Below are 22,584 nucleotides of genomic sequence, written 5' to 3'. Positions count from 1 at the left end.
AACAGAAACACTTTGGGTCTCAGAATCACATTGAGATGCAGTAGTTTTCTAAAGGAAACCTGAAAGGTAGGGAGGGAAAGCTATAGGTCTGCATGCTTCCAGTATAATGAGTAACTCAGAATTACTGTACAAACAGCACGGTTCCTATTCTGTATGTATGTATATATACATTTTTAACCTCCTGGAGAGAAGGATTGTAGCCTCCCTCACAATATAATAATAAGCACAATACTTAACATTGATATAGTGCTTTATATTTTCAAAGTGTTGTACAAACTACTATTTAAATGTAAAACCTTTAGGTAATCTGTAATATCCGCCCTGTGTTTTAACTTCAGACGGATAAAGGTAAAAAATGTAGTCCCGAGACTAGAATGAGGTTCAGATGTTACTATTTTAGCAATGAGCTCATGGTGTCTTTCAATCTTCTCTTAGGAGAATCTCTTTTACAATAGCTTGTTTCTTCTCAAATCTGGCCCATATTGTATACGGTAATTATAGCTCTGCTGAAATTCCAAGCTAAAAACAGAAATGCAGCATGTGCTTATTTCCCCATACAGTTCTCAAGCCAAGAGATTGAAAAAGACTGACTGAGAGGACAGGAGTGCAAGCAATAGACACATCTAATATTTATTGCAAACCTGCTCTGCCTGGGAGTTGGGAGCTGTCATTTTCTGGTGCTTATTATGTATGCAGGAAAAGCTGAGTCTGATTGGATGTAGTAGGACCTAAGGCGAGGGAGTGAGGGAGTGGAAAGAGGGTTCAGCTTGCAGCACTGAAATGTAAACAGTGGAAAGAAAGACAGAGTGAAAAGCACTTAGCCCTGAGCAGCAAGCAGCATGCTGCAAGATTTGATGACTCTTGTAATATACCTTCTGTGCATCTAGCTGTACAGGACTTGATGAATCAGCAACAGATACTTCTGAGAATCTCTCTTCCGTGGATTTAATATAGGGGACAATTGGGATGCACTAGCCTTCTTCGTCACTGCAGCTCCTCTCTGCTCTGCACTGTAGTTCAAACGGGGCAATGGAAATGAATATGAAGAAGTTCACAGTGCGTAGGTTCTTTTCAGTATATCTCCGCAAGAAGTCTCGGTCGAAGAGCTCAAGTTTAAGTAGATTTGAGGTAAATTTTTATTAAGTTCTTTATATGTGGCAAATATTCTTATGTGCTTGTTATAGAGGTGGGGGATGGCTGCACTTGCTGATGTAATCAGCAGTTAAAGGTAACCTTCCTCTATAGGTGGTGGTGTTTGCAAAGGTATTATTTCAGTATCACTTAGCAGCTTTTTTTGTAATGCACTGTATATTGCAAAATATATTTGGCACGTTGCTGAGGTTTATTTTGCCAGAGTAACGCGTGAGAAGGAAACCTGAATCAGGACATTATAAGCTTGTTTGAAATAATTACAGATTTACCTAAATTAGCACAAACAGCACCAAAATCTATAGTAGCTGCCGGCTTTACTCTTCCTAACCCCACCCACAACTCAGTCTATTGCAATTCTTGGTGTTCAATTATTTTTTTTATGTTTTGTGAAAGTGACTCACAGTTCTTTTATCCAAGATAGTAATTGCCCTTGCTTTGTCTGCCTATAGGTTCCCATCCTTGTCATGTATTTGCATTCATCGTCTCTTCAGCCCATCCAACCTGGCATTTTTCAGTTACTGATAAGGAGAAGTTGTTGTTTGGGAAAATGTCAAAATAATCTATATAAAATGCATTAGCACTATCACCAAGTGAAATGCATTTTCAGTCAGAAGGAAGTATTAATGTATAAGAATGTTTGGCTGGGGTAGGATCAGGATTTCTGTATTCCATCCATCACATCGTTTTTTGACCCTGTATCTGGAGTTGGGAACAGTCAGTTATGTATTTTTTTGTTCTCTTTGTCATTGCAGATGATCTGCTACCTCCCCATTAAAACAAAGGTATATAGGGCTTGATTCTCCCTTACTTGCATTTGTTTTTTACACTGGCATAATTCCATTGACCTCAATGAAGTTGCTTTCAATTTGCATCAGTGTCCTGAGAGGAGGATCGGGTTCATACTATGCAAATAAATTTAAAAATATTTCCTTCATGTCATATCTACAACATCAGATAACTATTTGATGATAAAGTTCTTGATATGTCATTGCGTAAGCAGGTTACGATAAAGATTGAGTTTAAATCATTTTTAAAAAAAAAACCTATTTCCTGAAAAAATTGTATTGCTTGCCTAATTCTGTTTCACCTATCAGATAGGAATACATCACAATAAAAAAAACAACTCCATAAACTAATGTTGGCACCAATTGATAACCAGCCTCATTAATCCAAACCTCATTGGCAGGGAAACAGATTACTCCTCCCTCACCTGTGTGCCCAAATCATGGAAGTGCTAAATTAAAGAGATGTATCTTGCAGTACTCCATGAAAGTAATCAAATCTGTGCTCCACCAGAGCAGATGCAAAGCCAGGTGCAGAGCTGTGGCTCTTCCACGAAGGAGTTCTACTCAGGGACTAACAAGAGCATCATGACTGATCATCAGTGCCAGGACAGAGCATAGCAGGCGATATGATTTCTGAGGCATCAGAGTCCCAGCAGATCACTTGTGTTAACTATTCGAGTGACAATGCCATTGGTTCGTTACACTGGGGAGAAGCAGTTTCCACCATGCTAATAAACTAATCTGTTGGATAGTCTGACTCTGAATAGCACAAATCCTCTACATTTACAATAATCCAAATTCCTGTTTTTAAATAAGTCTTTAAAATTCTTTTGGCCACAGTTATGAACAATAATTGCCTTTTAAACAAATTATGAGAGATTTTTTTTTTAAATGTCTGTGGGATATTTTCTCTAAACTTGTTTTCTTGTACCAGGATTTACTGACTTTAAGATAATCTTGTTCAAGAAGCAAACGAATAGATCTGTTGTAACCCATTTAAATTAGGAGCATCACATCCACTCTCCCCTTCCCTTCTTTATTTGGCAGTAATAACCCACTTTATGCAAAGTCACTCCATATTATAATGCAACAGGGAACAGGGGGGTTTCAACCAGGAAGAAAAAAAATGATTCAAAAAATCTGTTCTGCTATTTAAGTGTGAAAATCATCAGAGAAGTTCCAACTTAGTGGAAAAACCAAACACAAACACCAAGCCCCCTGTGTGAATCCCATCCCTTAGAACTTCTGTATATACACTCGTAATTGCAAGCTAATGAGCATTCATCAGCAAAATATAAAGAGCAAAGGAGGCTTGCTGGTAGTTTGATCATTCGAAATAGGAGTATTCTCCTTCCAAATAGATATACTTATAAAGAGACAAAATATTAAGTCGGTACATAGAAATTATCATGAACAATAAGTAAAATAAAGTCAGGGAACTTGGAGAAAATACACATAGCAATATTTTGCTTAGTGGTTGTTTGCTAATGCACCTGGCAGAAATCATGTGTTGGTAGATCTGATTTGAAAATTATAGGAGGATCATTGTCTGTCTCCCTTCCCCCCACCCCCCTTTGCTTCAAGTAATTTATATCCTTAAACTACCACAGTTACCGTAATGTCTAAGATATATCTACTAGGTAAGGTTTTGCTGATCATTTTATCCCCCCCCCCCTTCTTGTGGTTTAACTCTAGTTGTACAAGATTCATAGCTCCGTAAATCAGAGGTATGAATGCAGAAGATGACTTTGCAAGTTGCAGACCGAAACTTGACCTCTGCTTAATGGCTGCAGTACACCGATATCACTTCTTTATCGGAGACATCCAAATCCACTGCCTCATTTACACTATTAGGTTTTTAACTTGTACATGACTTGGGTAGTGCATGAGTAGGTAGTAGAGACCAATGCTATGGTAAATAAGGAACATGTTAGGGTTTTTTTCCTCCTTATCTGAAATGTGCCTTTTATATTATTCTGGAGAAACTCAGCTCAAATTTGTAATTATTTTGCTACATATTCAGTTTTTAAGTTTATACTATTTTTTCAATATTTCTTGGCCTTCATTTATATTTTGCGATGTAATATTATTCAACATGCAGGGCCAATTTCTTCCCTTGTACATGTGCACACAATTATTATTGAAGTCCACTGAACACCCAGTGAAGTCAAGGGGAATTGCATGGGTGGAACTGAAAGAGTTTTGTTTATAATTCTTACCGAGTGTCAATGAGCATAAATGTAAAACCACCAGGAGAAAGTGCACACGGCACGGATCTGCTAAAGACTTTGAGCCCCACTGCAATGTGTCTTATGACACAGATGAAGATTCCTTGATTTATAAATAAAAGTCAAATATGACATTCTAATAAAACAATTCAGTAAAGACCCAACAAGCAAAGAATTTAATTATGATATTTATTCCAATGATGCAAAAGCCTTTCCCGCCCTTAAATGTTTCTGGGAAAATGAGAATCTAAAACATTACCAAGAATGAACAAATGGCGATGTTCTCCATTTTTGTTATCTTATGTTATTTTTAACTTTATGTTTAGTCCCACTAATATCTATGGTCCATATTCTAGCCCTGTCTAGATCCTTGATATAAAGTCAACCAGGGCTCCAAAGTGAGTCAGTACAACCCTTAGAGAAGACAGTCCTAGCTGATAGTTCTGTAGAGCTGTCATCTTGGGAAAGTCTGTGACCATGAGCAAAAAGATTTCCCCTGGATCTCTCTCCTCCATGGAAATCTGATTAACCTCTGCAGAGCCTGAGGAAGGGGCTCATGATCTGTGGGGTAGGGGTCTTCATCTCTGCCAAAGGACACCTTCCAGTGGGGCTCAAAGTCTCTAGCAAATCCATGATGTGTGCACTTGGGTGGCCAGGGGCCCAATAGAAATGATGTCGCCAACCTCTGAGAAGCTCTATTGGTCCTAGCCACAATGTGCACATGGAGTCCTAAGTCCCTTTCTAAATTGGGCCTGACCATTTCCAAGGCTGGTTGTGTCACTCCAGATACAAGTAATGTGAATCTTAAAGGCTAATCGACCCTCCCCGCAATAAACTCCCTCCACATTAGAGGGCCAGGATTTGACCTAATATGAATGCAGGGATGGGGGGAGTGCAACTTAATCAGCCACCTTCCTAGTCTCAGGTCATCAATCCCAACTAGTGTTCCACTATCATCATTCCTTTCTTTGGTGTACATTTCCTTTTCTGGTGATTGAAATATAATCCAGCCCTTCCGAGTTCTTCTCCAATTCCTCTGTGTTGCTTTGCAAATCCAGTTCAATACATCTTTATGTCTTGGTATGTAAGTGAAGTATTGTATGTAATGTAACATCTTTGGAGCTGTAAAGATAATACAATTATTGGGGGCATATAAGTACCTAGATATAATTTCACATCTCACTAATGAATAGTAACACAAGGAGTCTGTAAGAAATAAAATCCTTACAGAGATCACTCAGCACGGTACAGGATTATTTAAAATAGCAAATCAGCAAATCACTTTTCTGAAAATGTTCCTGGATTAGACCTTTCAGTGTGTTCAGGGTCTCTATCTACACTTATATTATTTTTATCTCAACTTATTTTCAACATCCTCCTCCTTTTTCCTTGACTGTAATATTGTTCTCATGGTAATGCTTTTGTTGGGGGATTTTCCAATGTACAAATAGGGGTTGAGACCCTCAACTCTCATTGACTTTTTCAGTGGGAATTGGGTGCTTAACTGTTTTGGGTGGGGGGGTTAGAAAGAAGGTAGGTGAAGTAATATCTTTTATTATACCAACTTCTGTTGGTGGAAGAGACAAGCTTTCAGGCTTGCACAGAGCTCTTCTTCAGGTCTGGGAAAGGTACTCAGAGAAGTGTCACAGCTAAATACAAGGTGGAACAAACTGTTTAGCATAAGGAGTTAATGCTGTAAGAGACCATTCAAGATGAAATGGACAGTTAACACTTCTGCACTCATAAGACAAAAATCTTTTGACAATCTCCCCCTTTGTGTTTGGTGTACAATTTCCTTTTTTTTTTTTAAAATCCCTTCCCATCCTTGAGCTCACTTCTAGGGCACATTGTAGTTACTTTATATCATCTCAATCAGAGGTCTGGTGGAATATATGGAATATGTTTTATGCATCTGCAATGACTGGTTGTATGTTCACCGACTGGAATTTTATGTTGGACAGGTTCTGTAGAATTAAACAGTGATGAAACAATAGAAATTAACCAGGATTCTACAGAAATTATTCTAAAAACTACATAATTAAAAGCATTAAACCAGTACATAGAATATAATCAAGTCCCTTGATTTTTTGTTTATATTGTTTAAAATTTTGGGAGAATTTTTCTGTGTTCATTACAAAAATTGAAAAACTTGGGTGAATATTGGTGAAAAATTAACTGCACAATTTTCTGGGAAAATATTGGGGTTAATATTGGGGAATGGGAGGATGGGGGAAAGCATCAAATAGGGAAAAATAAGAGGATTTAAACAAAAAGCAATTTTATGCTGTGGTTTATTTCATGAATTGTACATTGTCAGTAGGTACACACAAATGTACATGCATATGTGTATTTTCAACTACATTGCCTTATTTTAACAGACAACCTTTCATTTACACTTACACTAATTTATTATTAACATAAACACTACTTATTCTGTTGGCAAAGTTATCATTTTATATTAAATGATATAAGAGGCTGTAGGACTTTTTCCATAAAGGATAGCACAATGCCTTTCTCTTCAAATTACATTATATTTGCAGTGTCTCTAAATTAGTGGTTTTCAACCTTTTTTCATTTGTGACTCCCCTAAAAAAAATTTGAATGGAGGTGCGCATCTCTTTGGAAATCTTAGACGTAGTCTGTGGACCCCCAGGGGTCTGTGGACCACATGTTGAAAACCACTGCTCTAAATAAATTGTATCTAATTCATGAAGAGAAAGAAAGTCAATTGATCCCAAACTGAGAAAAACAGACAGTATCCCATTATATTGCAGTCTGCTTATAATGTCAAAAGAAACACAGTAACCTTGATAAGACTGCTGCTTCTGTGCATCGTCCATCAGGCTAAAAGTTGAAATTGCTGCAAAAAAATCAGCTGGTTTATTATATATGATGTCCAAAACATCAGTAAAAAGCTACAATAATCTCTTTAAAATAAATTATCCCAGTACGTGAGACAAAAACATTTCAAAGTCAGAAGGTTTATGCAGATAAATAAGCTGATATGTTTATTTCTCCTCTTAGCAAGTTCAGATACATATTTCTTAGACAGGAGCCTAGTTTGCATCCTGACTTTCAGATATAAAAAAAAAAAATTAGTCCAATGAAATTGTTCAGTTCCTACAGTAACTTCCTAGATGACTTTGTGTTCACACACCAAAAATCCATATCGGACACATTGTCTCTCCAGCCACACAGCACTCAGAGAGTTTGTATCTCAAGAAGCAGATGAATTGATAGATGAGAAGAACTTGACATACAATGAACTTGGCCTACTTGTTGTATTAAAAGACCTAAACCTCCTCAGGGTCAAGTCCTTCACCAGTTGAAAATTTGTTTACTTAGGTTTATTCAATTAAAATAAGTATAAACACTCCTCAGATACAGCACTCCTGCTTCATAAACACATCAGGGTGCCTGCCACATGCAATTTTGTTGTCTCTTTTCCCCCCCGCTGCATGGAAGATTTTTCCACTTTAGAGGAACTGATGAAAAACTCATTATCTAAGCCTGAGTTAGAGAACAGTTAGAGTTAAGCTAAGAGAGGTTGGGAGGGAGGGAGGAGGTGGTGGTGGGAAGGGCAGTTTTCTGATCTGAAATTTCCAATTTCAGAAGTAATACTTATAGAACATACTGATGTCAGATTCAGCTGTGACACCATGCAAAATGCAGCTTCCCGCTGAGAAGTACTTAGTGCACAGTGTCCACAGGCTTGGCATGGGGCAGGCTTGCTTTCTTCACATGGCAGGTTGCTGCTTGCACTTTGTGAGGATACTACTCTAGTCTCAGCAGTGGTAAACTACAGGACACACAAAAGGCAAGTCCAGGGCCAGAAGAGGGAACTTAACACTGAAATGAACTAAACCAATTAGTTTTCAGGCTGCCGACTGGCAGATGCAAGAGAACTCAGGGAGTATTTAGCAATGGTAGATTGCTAATGTACTCTTTTATTAAATACAGCATTTGGGGGAAAGGAGAATATTGCTGTATTTAAAAGTTTCCAATTGCAAGTTGTGATGTGTGAAACTTTATAAGAAAACTCCGCACCAGGTAAAGCTTACCTGACTTCAGGTCTCATTACAAATGCAAAATAAACTGCAGTTTGCATTTGTGTGGGGGAGGGAGTGTTGTTTTTGTTTCTTTCTGGTTTTGACAGGCATAGGCTTATACCCTCTGAGTTTCACTGTGAGGTTCAAGTTTAATACCACCCTGAAATCAAACAGGAGACGTAAAGCCCATGAAACTTGGTAGTTTTGGGCTGAGTTTTACACAGTTACCGTCCAAAATTGTAAATCAACACAAGCTGGCTTGAAATGTGACATTTGCTGAGATTTTTTCAGACAACCTGGGTGGTCAGTTGTGAATGGAAACCGTGCTCTGCGTGACTTCAACCATCTGAAACTACAATAGACAAAAGTTGGCAGTTTCAGTTGATTTTCGCCTTGAGCTGCTAGGTTCGTTGAAGTGCAGAACTCAAAGTGAAACACTGTGGGTAGAAACACAGAGCAAAAAGGGCAAAAAGTTGGTAGGGGAGGCAAAATTACTGCGTTTCACCTAGCTTTAGTTACTGTTAACCACTCTTTTCCAAGGTAATGTAGATGCCATAGGAACTGGTCTTATTTCAGCCACTGACTTACAGTGCCATGAAAATGGTGCAGAATGGAGCTAGAATCCCAGACAGAGGTTCCTGCTCATTTGGAAACCGAGCTGAATCATGGGTTTAGGTAGGAGTCCTGATACAGCAGCAGCTGGGAGCCCAGGAATCTAGTGGGCTCTGCAGGAGTTTCTGCTGCTGGAAAGAGTCAGGTTTCAAGGTGAGGGGAGAGGTAGACCCACAAGGTGTTTGAACTGTGGGATGCTGAGAAAACAGACAGAGCCATCAGGGGCTGGGGTGAATTGGGTATGGAAAGCTTTTTGTGTGGGTTCGGATTTTGGGTGAGTAGCAGAATGGGCAGAATGTGGGAAGGGGGCACTCTAGAGATATGCAGTGAAAGCCACATTTTGAATTTGCTTTGGAACCATCTGAATATTGTTCCATCCCTGAACTGACTGACTGCTACGAATAAGCTCTTCGTAAAACAAATGTTCTGTTGTTTTGATGACTGTTGAATTTTCTCCCAGCTGGTGTCCTGGTCAAGTATACAATGGAGGCAGAATGCTAAAAGCAACAATGTACTATTCCCAGTGTCAGAGTCTACAAAGTAAACAGATTTCAGAGTGGTAGCCGTGTTAGTCTGTATTAGCAAAAAGAATGAGGAGTACTTGTGGCACCTTAGAGACTAACAAATTTATTTGGGCATAAGCTTTCGTGGGCTAAAACCCACTTCATCGGATGCACGTGGTGGAAAATACAGTAGGAAGATATATATTGTCACAGAGAACATGAAAAAATGGGTGTTGTCATACCAACTCTAACAAGACTAATCAATTAAGGTGGGCTATTATCAGCAGGAGAAAAAAAACTTCTGTAGTGATAATCAGGATGGCCCATTTCCAACCATTGACAAGAAGATGTGAGTAACAGTAGGGGGAAAATTAGCCTGGGGAAATAGTTTTTACTTTGTGTAATGACCCATCCACTCCCAGTCTTTATTCAAGGCTAATTTAATGGTGTCCAGTTTGCAAATTAATTCCAGTTCTGCAGTTTCTCATTGGAGTCTGTTTTTGAAGTTTTTTTGTTGGAGAATTGCGACTTTTAGGTCTGTAATTGAGTGACCATGGAGGTTTAAGTGTTCTCCGACTGTTTTTTTTTAATGATATAATTTTTGACATCTGATTTGTGTCCATTTATTCTTTTTGCATAGAGACTGCCCAGTTTGGCCAATGTACATGGCAGAGGGGCATTGCTGGAACATGATAGCATATATCACGTTGGTAGATGTTCAGGTGAACAAGCTTCTGATGGCGTGGCTGATGTGATTAGGTCCTATGATGGTGTCCCTTGAATAGATATGTGGACAGAGTTGGCAATGGGCTTTGTTGCAAGGGTAGGCTCCTGGGTTAGTGTTTTTGTTCTGTGGTGTGTGGTTGCTGGTGAGTATTTACTTCAGGTTGGGGGGCTGTCTGTAAGCAAGGACTGGCCTGTCTCCCAAGATCTGTGAGAGTGAGGGATCGTCCTTCAGGATAGGTTGTAGATCCTTGATGATGCATTGGAGAGGTTTTAATTGAGGGCTGAAGGTGACAGCTAGTTACGTTCTGTTACTTTCTTTTTTGGGCCTGTCCTGGAATAGGTGACTTCTGGGTATTCTTCTGGCTCTGTCAATCTGTTTCTTCACTTCAGCAGGTTTGTATTATAGTTTTAAGAACACTTGATAGAGATCTTGTAGGTGTTTGTCTCTGTCTGAGGGATTGGAACAAATGCGGTTGTATCTTAGAGCTTGGCTGTAGACAATGGATCATGTGATGTGGTCTGATGAAAGCTGGAGGCATGTAGGTAAGTACAGCAGTCAGTAGGTTTCCGGTATAGGGTGGTGCTTATGTGACCATCGCTTATTTGCACTGTAGTGTCCAGGAAGTGGATCTCTTGTGTGGACTGGTCCAGGCTGAGGTTGATGGTGGGATGGAAATTGTTGAAATCATGGTAGAATTCCTCAAGGGCTTCTTTTCCATGGGTCCAGATGATGAAGATGTCATCAATGTAGTGAGAGTAGAGTAGGGGCATTAGGGGACAAGAGTTGAGGAAGCGTTGTTCCAAGTCAGCCATAAAAATGTTGACATATTTCTGAGTGAAAATGTTCTAGGTGATGCATTGGTACTTTGAGGAGAGGGTCCCCAAGAGCCTGATTTCTAAGATGCTGAGCAGCCTCAGTTCCTGTTGACTTCCACAGGATTTATGGATGCTCAGAACTTCTGAATCAGGCCACAAAATTCTCCACATCATTGTTCGGCAGGTTCAAATCCTTGAGCTTTATTTATGAGGGGAAAGGAGCAAGACTAGAGAAATTCATTGGCCCATGGTTGCCTACTTTTATTCTCCTTAGCCACTGGCAAATGGGGAATTGCTCTGCCTCCCAAAAGCAATGACTCTGAATCCCAGACCGTGACAGTCCACTGATCATCAGGAAGGCAAATGAGTGATGCCAGCTGGAGAGCTGTATTCCTGTGCCCGTCTCAGTCCCGTGAATGTCACACTATAGGAGGGTTACAGAAAGCAAGGGCGAAAGGGTAAATTTTATCTCTTGCATGTGGTGTGTATAGTGAGCCTTAGCTTTAAAGTTCTCTAGGATTATAATAGCCATGGTTGTTCCAGTCAAGAATGGCAGGAAAGAGTGGATGAGCAGAAGTGAGAGGAACAGAGAAATAAAAAAAGTAGATTATAAAAAGAGGGAGGGGCGCAAAGGAGTGGCCTGTTTCTCATAAACCAGGTTAGTCAAAATGTTCTATTTTAAAACCATCACAAATTTTGTATTTTAAGAAACAAATTATGCTTTTAATCTATTTATTCTAGATGTATTATCAAGGGACAGAAATCTTAATCCACAACTTTACGTTTCCATAATTACTAAAGAGAAAAACTATAAAGAGAGAAATCTAGGAATTTTCCCCTCCAAAGGAATAGTCCATCACCAGTCTCTGTTTGCCATGAGATTTTTTTTAAAATGTTTTTGCCAACAATTATTATTAGAGGGAATTTCAAGACTCAAGTTGGGCATCTCTATCCCAGAATCAGTGATCAATGGTATCAAATATCCAATACGTCTGTTAGTCTATAAGGTGCCACAGGACTCTTTGTCGCTTTTTAGTGATAAATGTGTGTCACATCTGAGGAATGGCTCTGTCTCTAGGCAGAGGGAAGGGAGGGCAGAGGATGAAATGTGAGTCATCACCATTTTCATGATTATCTGTCCGCCAGTAATCAAAATGGTTACATGTACCCTGTGGTTTTCGAGAGAAGGAATACTGATATGCCTAGCTAAGTGATGTGCAAAGCATAAACTGATATACAGCAGATTGCAGTATTTTTAAAAGTTCAACCCTGACCAATATTTCTTCTGGGAAATCTGAGGAGGTAAAGTAACTTTAGATCGGTACATCATGTTTCAGAAATGGTGGATCCCCAGAACACTTGACTGTGTTCTATCCAGGACTTTCCATTTGGGAAAGGTAAATTCACTTGCTAGATATTTAAGTATCAGGCATTGCAAATGCTGCCTGAAATAAATTCAGTCCCACCAAACAATATAGGCCAAATCATAGTTGCTTCAGCACAGGTGAGCTGAGAGGAAAGCAAGCCCAGGGAGTAGTTCTCTATCCTGCACAGAAAGAAACTAGAGCTGTCTGCAGCAATAGCAGCAGGAGGGAGAGGGGAGTGTCTGGATGGAGCCCTGTCTGCACTGGTGGGGGAGAGGGAAGGAAAAATTGTTTACACCTGTTGTACAGGTGGAGCAAGTTCCACTGTCTGGCACTTTTTCCCCCTGGTGCAGCTGGAGATATTATGTGAGTAAAGTGGCATTTAGGTTTTTCACAGATATCTAGAGTGTGGAGAACACCAGGGGTGTGGTGTGAGGAAAAAAATTTCAAAGTTTTGTAGGGTTACATCAATTCTGCAGAAGTTTTGCAAATGCAAAGAGAGAAAAATGTTCTCTACGATAACTTTTTGGATGACCCAGATCTCCATAGGAGCCTTCTTTTGTTGCTGCTCTGTGTGCAGAATTGTCACTGACTTCACAAAACCAGAGCTTGTTTTGGGTTAAAAAAATGTGAAGTCACCACAGACACCATCACCTTTTCTCAATCTTAGATCACAGGACACAGTGATTCCTTTCTAGCTTTGGCAACAGTTAGTATGGCACTTCCTTGCTTAGATCAATTTGCATTTAATATAGTACTCAACCAACTGCCCTATTTTCAGCTTTGAGTTAATGTCTAAAAACTGTTCATCCTTATTACATTCAGGTGCTAAAGATGGAATCAGCCACCAAACCCTAAACTAGTGAAGAGAGACCATCTAAACTTACACTTAGAAATCAAATGTCAATGCAAAGTTATCCACTCACAGCTAGTTTCAACATGCCTCTGCTTTAGAAGTTTTTTTTATACTTTATACTTTGTCTACTTTTAAGTTTCCAAAACTGGTCTACAGACAGAAGAAGAGGTTTCCTTCTCAAGGCAGTTTTGTTATGCACAAACTGGCAAAAATCAAAAAGCTACACAACTTTGAAACTCTTCAGACACAGAAAATAAGATTACACGTTTCTATTTGGGCTCTCTGTGTAGATTCTTATCACACTCATAACTGTGGTATCTAAATTTCCACCTACTTTAATTAAGCCTTAAACAGTTAAGGACAAACACTGTTCAAAACATTGGACTTTCGTTTATGATGAGAGAGTCAAGGAAATTACATAATACAGAAATAAGAGCTGATTTACTAATGTATTTACAGTACCTCACTTTATGCCTATTTCACTAGTTATCACACATGACATCGGAAGTATCAGGGGGGGTAGCCGTGTTAGTCTGGTTCTGTAGAAGCAGCAAAGAATCCTGTGGCACCTTATAGACTAACAGACGTTTTGCAGCATGAGCTTTCGTGGGTGAATACCCACTTCTTCGGATGCAAGTCTTGCATCCGAAGAAGTGGGTATTCACCCACGAAAGCTCATGCTGCAAAAGTCTGTTAGTCTATAAGGTGCCACAGGATTCTTTGCTGCTTCTACATGACATCAGAAGTCCCTTCTAGCCCAACATTTCTTATTGCTACAAAGGGTGCACAAATCTGGTAAAAATGAAATAGGAGCATCTAGACTGGAGAGAATTGTATTCCTTTGCATTAGAGTTGTGCAAAATGTTTGCAAGTGAACTGGAAAACTTCAAAGTTTGAGGAGGCTTATGCACTTCAGTTACATGAAAATTAGTCCTATTTTGAAAGAAATCTTGGGTTTTAAACAGATAATGGGTCCGCTTTTGAGTGAAAATAAGGGATTCCTTTTTCCAACAAATTCTTTTATTCTTTTCAACACGTGAAACTTTTTTTAACATAGATAACTTTTTGAAACAACATAGACAAAATTTCACATCTGGACACATGACTACAAAAAGTTAAAGTGTAGTGGTGTGAAATAGTCTTGACTAAAAATATTCATGTTTTTCATGTATCAGAGGGGTAGCCATGTTAGTCTGGATCTGTAAAAGCAGCAAAGAGTCCTGTGGCACCTTATAAACTAACAGATGTTTTGGAGCATGAGCTTTCGTGGGTGAATACCCACTTCGTCGGATGCATTGCTCCAAAACGTCTGTTAGTCTACAAGGTGCCACAGGACTTTCATGTTTTTCAGATCATTAAAAATTTAGCAATGTTTTTTGGACAGAGCAATAACTGTGGAAGCTATTAAATCCCCAGGGCAGAGCATGAGAGATTTACATTGTTGATTTTAACAGTGTTGTTCACTTGCGATCTCAGACATCTTCATATCAAAGATTGTCTTGTACACATGCCATGGGGAAGAAGGTGTGCCCAATTGAGAGACTATGGGGAGTTGCAGTCTACAGAATCACAAAACATGGCCTCTAGCCATGTAACTGAAGATGGAGAACAAAGTTAATAAGTTGCAGGGTGTGTGGATATTATTTGGCTGGTGAACCAAAACAAAGTTCTACTTATCTGTCAAGGAAGTTGGCCATACAAGCAAATATTATAGAAGTGTTCATTTATATCTCCTAACAGTATTTCTGTTAGTTTGCATATAAATTATCTGCTGCATTTGGGCTCCTGGAAAATTGCCAGTTCAGCTCTCTGCTCTGCATCACAAAGTATGACTCCTGTTCTTTGTTCTTTAAAAAAAAAAAACCCAGTTAGAAGCCCCAATCAAAGTACTGATTTTGGTGATTGTCAGGTTTGACAAATGCCAGGGGATTCTAGGGATCCATTGGTCTCTTTCACTAATGTGTTATCACTATGAGAAGAACTCAAACCTTGAACACATTTAGTTTTAATGGAACATTTCAAGCCACCAGTGTTTGAATGAGTTCTAAATTCTCCAAAGTTCTCACCATCACTTAGTGCTTACATTTACTCTACTATCTTCAAAAACCTACACCACCGTGTTAATTTTATGAATTGCTGGGTTATTTTCCAAAGACAGGACAAAAGGGGTTTGCTTTGTTTTTGGTTTTTAACTGGTAAAGAAAGAGAAAGAAATGGAGGTGAGAAGCAGCTCGAGTCAATTTGAAAATTTGGCAACTGAATTACTCTACCTCTTGGCATTATCTCTCACATGTTCTAATGATGTCCATGGCTGGTTAATACCAATCTGAGACTTATGGAAGAGATTTACAGAATTTTTACTATAGAGCGATAACTTTTCTACACAATTTTTAAATCAGCCAATAGTATTCTGCAGCAGAGATGTCATTCTGTGCTATATTTAAGGCCCTCCATTTTTGGTTTGTATTGATTTTTTTACCTAAACGGTCCCAGGTTCTGCAAAAGCTATTATTTGGTTTCTGCTGATATTCATCCAAAGTCTGGCTCATTCAAGTACATGCAGATACTGATTATATTCATAGATCCAGAGATTCCAAGGCCAGGTGGGATGCTTGTGATCATCTAATCTAATGTCCTGGCCACAGAATTTCCCCAAAATAATTCCTAGAGCATATATATTAGAAAAACATCCAATCTTGATTTAAAAATGGTCAGTGATGGAGAATCCACTCTGACCACTGATAGGCTGTTCCAATGGTTAATTACACTCACTGTTAAATATTTACACCTTACTTCCAGTCTGAATTTGTCTCGCTTCAACTTCCAGTCATTGGATTGTTTTTATACCTTTCTCTGCTAGACTGAAGGTCCCATTATTAAATATTTGTTCCCCAGGTAAGTACTTATAGAATGTAATCAAGTCACCTCTTAAACTGCTCTTTTGCTAAACTAAATAGATTGAGCTCCTTGATTCTACCACCATAAAGCAGGTTTTCTAACCTTTTAATCATTCTTGTGGCTCTTCTCTGAACCTTCTCCAGTTTATCAACATCTTTCTTGAATTGTGAGAACTAGTACTGGACACCATATTCCAGCAGCGGTTGCATCAATTCCAAATACAGAAGTAAAATTACCTCTCTACTCCTACTTGAGATTCCCGTTTATGCATCCAAGGACCATTTTGAAAATCCAGTACATTATATTTTTTTAACAATCCTACAGTTGTTAATAGTTATAGTCCTGCTATAGAATTCTGTAAGATAGATAGAGATAGGTAAACATTATTTAGGAAAGATTATCATGGTATATTAAATTCTGTAGGCTTTAAGTAATTTCTGTAGAACTATAGAAGGGCAGCAATGTTTCCTTGAAACACTTCACCTTTGTAGTCTTTTCCCAGCAAGATCAAGACATGCTATCACAGGCACCAACTTTGTCATTTCCCAGGGAGTGCTCGACCCCTGCTCCGCCCCATGCCTCGTCCCCACTCCACCCCTTCCCCCAAGGCCTGACCCTGACCTGCCTCTTCCTGCCCCTGCTCCACCCCCCTCTCCCCCAGTGCCTCCTGCCCACTGCTGAACAGCTGGTTGCAGTGGGTGGGAGATGCTGGGAGGGAGGGGGAGGAGCTGATTAACAAGGCCACTAGTGGGTGCTGAGCACTCACGATTTCTTTCCCGTGGGTGCTCCAGCCCTGGAACACCCACAGTCAGCACCTGTGGATGCTATGAGTGTTCTGCAGAGGCAAATTATTTGGTAATCTAACTGCAAATAAGGGAGGTGGGAGTGGCTCTCTAGGAAGATAGGGTTAGGCTTGGTCTACACTATAGAGCGAGGTCAGTGCAAGACAGCTTACACTGAACTATGTAAATCTCTACACTAAAATTTCGCTCCCACCGATGTAACTGCCTTGCTACACCTACTTAACTCCATCTCCATGCAAGAGGCGTAGAGTCAATGTTGGTGTAGTTAAGTCGACGCAGTGTCTGTGTAGACACTGCATTGCTTACATCAACTATTACTGGCTTTCAGAAGGCGTCCTACAATGCCCCAGTCAATACAAGCACTCCTGGTGAAGATGCACAACACCAATATGAGGAACCAAGTGTAGACACACACAAGCAATGTAATTACTGCAGCAGCTGTATGCCGACGTAAGTTACGTCGACTTAATTTTGTAGTATAGGCATGCTCTGAGTGTCAGCTGAACAATCTTGTAGAAGGAACCCTTGAAACAGCTGAGCTTTGGGAAAAAGTTTAAACTTATTTATATATAATATTGCTGTTTTCTTTATTGATAAAGCCAACCCCTCAGGAATGAGATGCTCTTGGACTTTACATAATGTGTGGACTGTGTTTGCACAGCAAGCGGGGAAGGTGCCTACTTACAAGAACCCTATTCAGCATATTAAATGTACACAGGATTTCCCCATACGTTTATTTTTGACAGTTATAGCATTATATTGAAAGCAAATGAGATTTTTTTTGTAATGGCTTGAGGGGCTTATACAGAGCTTCTTAAGGTTCATGCCTATTTATTGTAGTCTGACCAATGATTTTTACTCTGCATTATCCTTGCAATAATGATTTGTAGTCACCTTCAGTCAGAAGCTTGCTGTAAGTGCTATGTTATTTACAAACTAATATCAGAGATCAAATTATTTAAATTAATGTTATAATGTAGAATTAGAACTGATGTATTGGTATTTTTCCCCTCTTCCATACACTCTGCCTCAAAGTGCTATAGTCAATAAATTAATACACAGAGTGGGGTGATGTTTTATGTGGGTACGTGTCACTAACGTTATGTACTAAGCAGTATTTCATGTACTGTCTTGTCAGACAATCTGTTCTACTACTCACAAGAAAGAACGCTAGCCAAAAATGTGTGGTGGTGGTTTGACTTTTTTTCTTACTAGTTTGTGAACAGGATTCATAAGGAATATGTTGCGACTACAGTTGCGTTTTTGTGTGTTGTAAGCCCTTCAGTCATGGACTAGGACCCCATTGTGCTAGGCACTGTAGAAATGCAGGAGGAAGAAAACCACAACAAAAACCTGTCCCTTTCCCCAAAGAGTTGCCAATTTAAGCAAAATATGGCTTTTATCTTCTAATACCTTATGTATCATCTCACATCACAGATTGGAAGCCATCTAGCTTTTACTTCTGTTGGATGCCAAGCAGCAGGTTGGCAGCCCGTATTTTTGCTGTTGCCCTTCCTTCTCATCTGAGAAACACTACAAGAAATACTACAATGCTACAATAATTGAAATAGGGTAAAATATTAATTAAAATGTCACTTTAGTAACATATTTAGTTGATAGTAATATTATTTCACTTTCAGCATTCTTCACCCATTGTTCTCAAAGTGCTTCACAAAGGGTGGGTAATTCTAAAATCTATTCCTTCCTTTCTGTTCCAGTGAACAAATCACTTTTCAATGCCATGATCATCTCCTATCTCCACTCGTCAGATTTTTCTCCTTTTTGACATTAACCTTTGACCCCTTTGTCTGTTTATGACCCTTACTTGTTGTGACATCTGAAATTAAGACTGTATGCTCTCTGGGGCAGGGACTGTCTTTGCATTTTATTCTAGGCAGCACTGGCATATATTTGACCTAGGGAATTGATGATGATGATGATAATAACCAGACACAGGTATGTTTTGAACCATATTCTATAATCTAGTCTATTGATTAGTGACATTTTTACAATGCAAAATGAAAATTTGAATAGGAACTTGCCATTTGTATATATTTTAAAAAAACATAAACTATGAATGACAAATAAGATTTTGCTCAAGGTACTGAAAGTGTATCCCTCTGGCTTCACTCTCCATTTACAGTATTAGTAGTGGAATGAGTGCTTTGAATTCAATGTTCGTTTCTCCATTGTTTGCGTTGCCAGCTTATTTACTAATATTTCTAATATTAAAGACAAACAGAATTATTGACAGCATACCGATTATTTTCTTACATTAGCAACAAGAGACAGGGCATCGGTTATGCAAGATGATGGTACTCACCTGGGCTGTGTGGCAGCGTAAGCTATGGGTTACAGTATGTTATAGACAGGAAGGATGGCCTAGGGGTTAGGGACTTACCTGAGACTTGAAGACCTGGGTTCTATTCCCTGCTCTGCCGTAGACTTTCTGTGGGACCTTCGGCAAGTCATTTCACTTCTCTCTAGAGTCTCTACCTTAGTCCTCCATCTGTGATGTGGTGATGACAGCACTTCACAGGAGCTGCTCAGGTACTATGGTAATGGGGGCCATATAAGTACCTAAGAGAGATAGAAATGATTTGTTCTTAATCAGCTCATCTCACTTTCTCCATCCTTCCTCACACAATTCAGTTTTGAACCACTATAGAAAGCTGCTTAATCATGAGAAATGGAAAAACCTTTATTTCATAGTCCCTTTTTAATCAAAATTATTTTCTCAGCATGATTAAAATGGCAAAACCTTGTAAATAAATTCTGTACTTCTCTGTTATACAAATCATTATTTTAAAATGTTTCTCCCTTTCAGTTTTCCATCCAGGGATGTCTAAATAGTTCTCATTTAAATGAGGACTTCTGCACTCTCTAGGCCTGTGAACACCAGTGTTCTGTGTTTCATATGCAGTCCATATATTTCCACTATCATTTTCAGGGGTTAATTAACATTTGCAAATTATTGAAGATGGAAATCAATCTATGCTGTAAGTGCTAAGCAATATAAATCAGCACCCTGACTCCTAATCATCCGTCAAGGTTTTTTTCTCCCTCCCTACTTTCCATAGTCTTCTGGGGAGGTGGGGTGGAGAGGGAGGGACTTTACTTGTAAACATGGTATTGAGGTCTTGTTTTCAAGGGTGCTCTATATCCACAATTGGGGCCGCATTTTCAGGCATGCTTGTTTCTCATTTAAGTGAAGTGACCAGATTTTCAGAAGTACTCAGTGTCCAGCATCTCCTGTTGTTCTTATGGGGAGCTGAACTCTTTTGAAAGTCTAGCCCTAAAGCTTTTGCCTAAAGTATTTTCAGTATAACATTTCCCAAAACTACTAGTAAGTGGGACACTCAGAATGAAGGGAGTGGACTGAAATAGAAGCAGGAAGAAGAGTAGCTGCAGAGGAATGGTGGCCATAGGAAGGGGAAGGAAGAAATCAGTGGACATACATTAATGAAAATAGGGAAGAGAGAATAGAAGTATAGGAGTAAAAAGAAGAACGGGGGGAAATTGAATGGAAAAGGAAGGAAACTGAACTTTAGAAAGAAAAAATAAAATGAAACAATGTTCACAGAAGATAGAAATGTCTGATATATGGCATAAAAGGTAGAGGAAGTCTGGAGAGAGAGAGAGAGAGAGAGAGAGAATCATGAGGGTCAACCACAAAGACACAAGAATGAAGATAAAAAGCTGAGGTGTAGCTGGACTGTAGGAAAGGGGAGGCATGCAGCAGAGCCATAAGACCTTCCACTCCCTGTAGCAGTCAGGGATAACTGTTTTAGCCCTTCCAAAGCACAGACGCCAAAGTGTACTTGAGACCTTGTGTCTCTTGTGAGGTCCCCCTTTTGACTCCAACATAAGAATGGCCGTACTGGGTCAGACCAAAGGTCCATCCAGCCCAGCATCCTGTCTGCCGACAGTGGCCAATGCCAGATGCCCCAGAGGGAGTGAACCTAACAGGCAATGATCAAGTGATCTCTCTCCTGCCATCCATCTCCACTCTCTGACAAACAGAGGCTAGGGCCACCATTCCTTATCCATCCTGGCTAATAGCCATTAATGGACTTAACCTCCATGAATTTATCCAGTTCTCTTTTAAACCCTGTTATAGCCCTATCCTTCACAACCTCCTCAGGCAAGGAGTTCCACAGGTTGACTGTGCACCGTGTGAAGAACTTCCTTTTATTTGTTTTAAACATGCTGCCCATTAATTTCATTTGGTGGCCCCTAGTTCTTGTATTATGGGAACAAGTAAATAACTTTTCCTTTTTCACTTTCTCCACACCACTCATGATTTTACATACCTCTATCATATCCCCCCTTAGTCTCCTCTTTTCCAAGAAGAAAAGTCCTAGTCTCTTTAATCTCTCCTCATCTGGGACCCGTTCCAAACCCTTAGTCAGGACAATAGTCCTGGAGTGTTTCAACAGCCACAACCTCACAAAAATCTGTTAAGGCAAAAAAAGTAAATCTTCCTGTTATTCAGTAGGAAGTAGAGGTGACTAAATGGAAATACTAACCTTGAGAGATGTCAGACACTCTCCCACCTTGACCTTTTACTAGGTTTAGTGTGTTTTTTCCCTCTACTGTACTCATAAAAGCACTGACTCCTCCAGAACAATCTAGAAGACCCTAGCCAGCATATCCTGAACTAAAGATGGGACAAACCCAAAATGTTTTATCTGCACCTCTTTCTCTTCCCCAAACTTCTGAGGTTTGGATAAAAGTTCTGGGTTGTCTCCCAAATGGTGTGTGGAGCCTTGTTTCTAGCGTGGACAACAAACTCTGTCTGACACATTTTGGGTTCTCGTTCAGGTGGAGGCACAAATACTGAGTGAACTGTTTTTCTAGCAATATTCTCTTAATAGGATTCAAAGCATGTGACGGCTTTACTCCCTGATGAAGAGGCTCAACAGGCTCCCCTCCATTCCACACCCATTCTGCTTCTCCCATCCTCCTGTGTGGCTCCCCCATGCCTGAGAGGAAGAAGGGAGAAGAGAGAGGCCTGTGGCTTCTTTAGAGCTCCATTCCTGTGGGGAAAGTCCTAGAGAATTTTATAGGGATAAACTCAACTGGATTTTTTAGAAACTACTGTAAAAACAAAACAAACAAACAAAAAAACCACAACCCTACAGAATCAATAGAAAATACTAGGCTTTATAAAACCATTCTTTAGATCTCTAGAGTGGGGGTATTAAATAGCTATTAAAGCCAATGTGGATGTTCCTTTAATTCTGTAGGAGGTTAAAATAATTGTAAAGGTTTTTTAATTACTGAATTCTACAGGACATCTCCATAAGGGTTACACTTCCTAGGGGGTGACAGAAAGAGAATCCCTCCCCTCTCCTCCCTTCTCTGGCTCAGCCTAAGGCCTCTCATACTGCACAGGGTGACAAAGAGGAAAAGATGCCCTGAAGCTTCCTATCCTCACCACCACCACTATCCAGCTATGTTCCCTCTTCTCTATTCCCAAGGTGAGAAGTGTGGGCTTCAGAGCATCTCTTCACTGACACCCACCAGGCCCCAATCACCTGCCTTTACAAAGGTTAGCTAACCAGAAAACACACGAATACCCTGTAAGGCAGGCCAGGAAGCTTAACTTCAGTAGCAGGCAAATTGGTTGAACCTATAGTAAAGAACAGAATTATCAGATACATTTATGAACATGATGTTAGCGAAGAGTCAACGCAGCTTTTGTAAAGGGAAATTATGCCTCACCAATCTATAAGAATATTTTGAGGGCAGTCACAAACATGTGGACAAGGGTGAGCCTGTTGATTATT

General features: G+C 39.6%; 1 protein-coding gene and 1 long non-coding RNA gene across 2 annotated transcripts in view; one reads left to right on the top strand and one right to left on the bottom strand.

Annotated features, from left to right (window-relative positions):
• Positions 1 to 22,584, top strand: part of RPS6KA2 (ribosomal protein S6 kinase A2) — a 451,617-nt gene that overhangs the window by 215,176 nt on the left and 213,857 nt on the right. The window lies entirely within an intron of this gene.
• Positions 1 to 22,584, bottom strand: part of LOC123367080 — a 42,897-nt gene that overhangs the window by 14,502 nt on the left and 5,811 nt on the right. The window contains exon 2 of the long non-coding RNA XR_006578296.1: positions 19,194 to 19,372. This is a non-coding gene — a long non-coding RNA (uncharacterized LOC123367080). The remainder of the gene's footprint in view (positions 1 to 19,193; positions 19,373 to 22,584) is intronic.

Source organism: Mauremys mutica, chromosome 3 (genome assembly GCF_020497125.1).
Source record: "Mauremys mutica isolate MM-2020 ecotype Southern chromosome 3, ASM2049712v1, whole genome shotgun sequence".
Taxonomy (NCBI): Eukaryota; Metazoa; Chordata; order Testudines; family Geoemydidae; genus Mauremys; species Mauremys mutica.
This window is presented reverse-complemented; position numbering and strand designations above follow the sequence as displayed.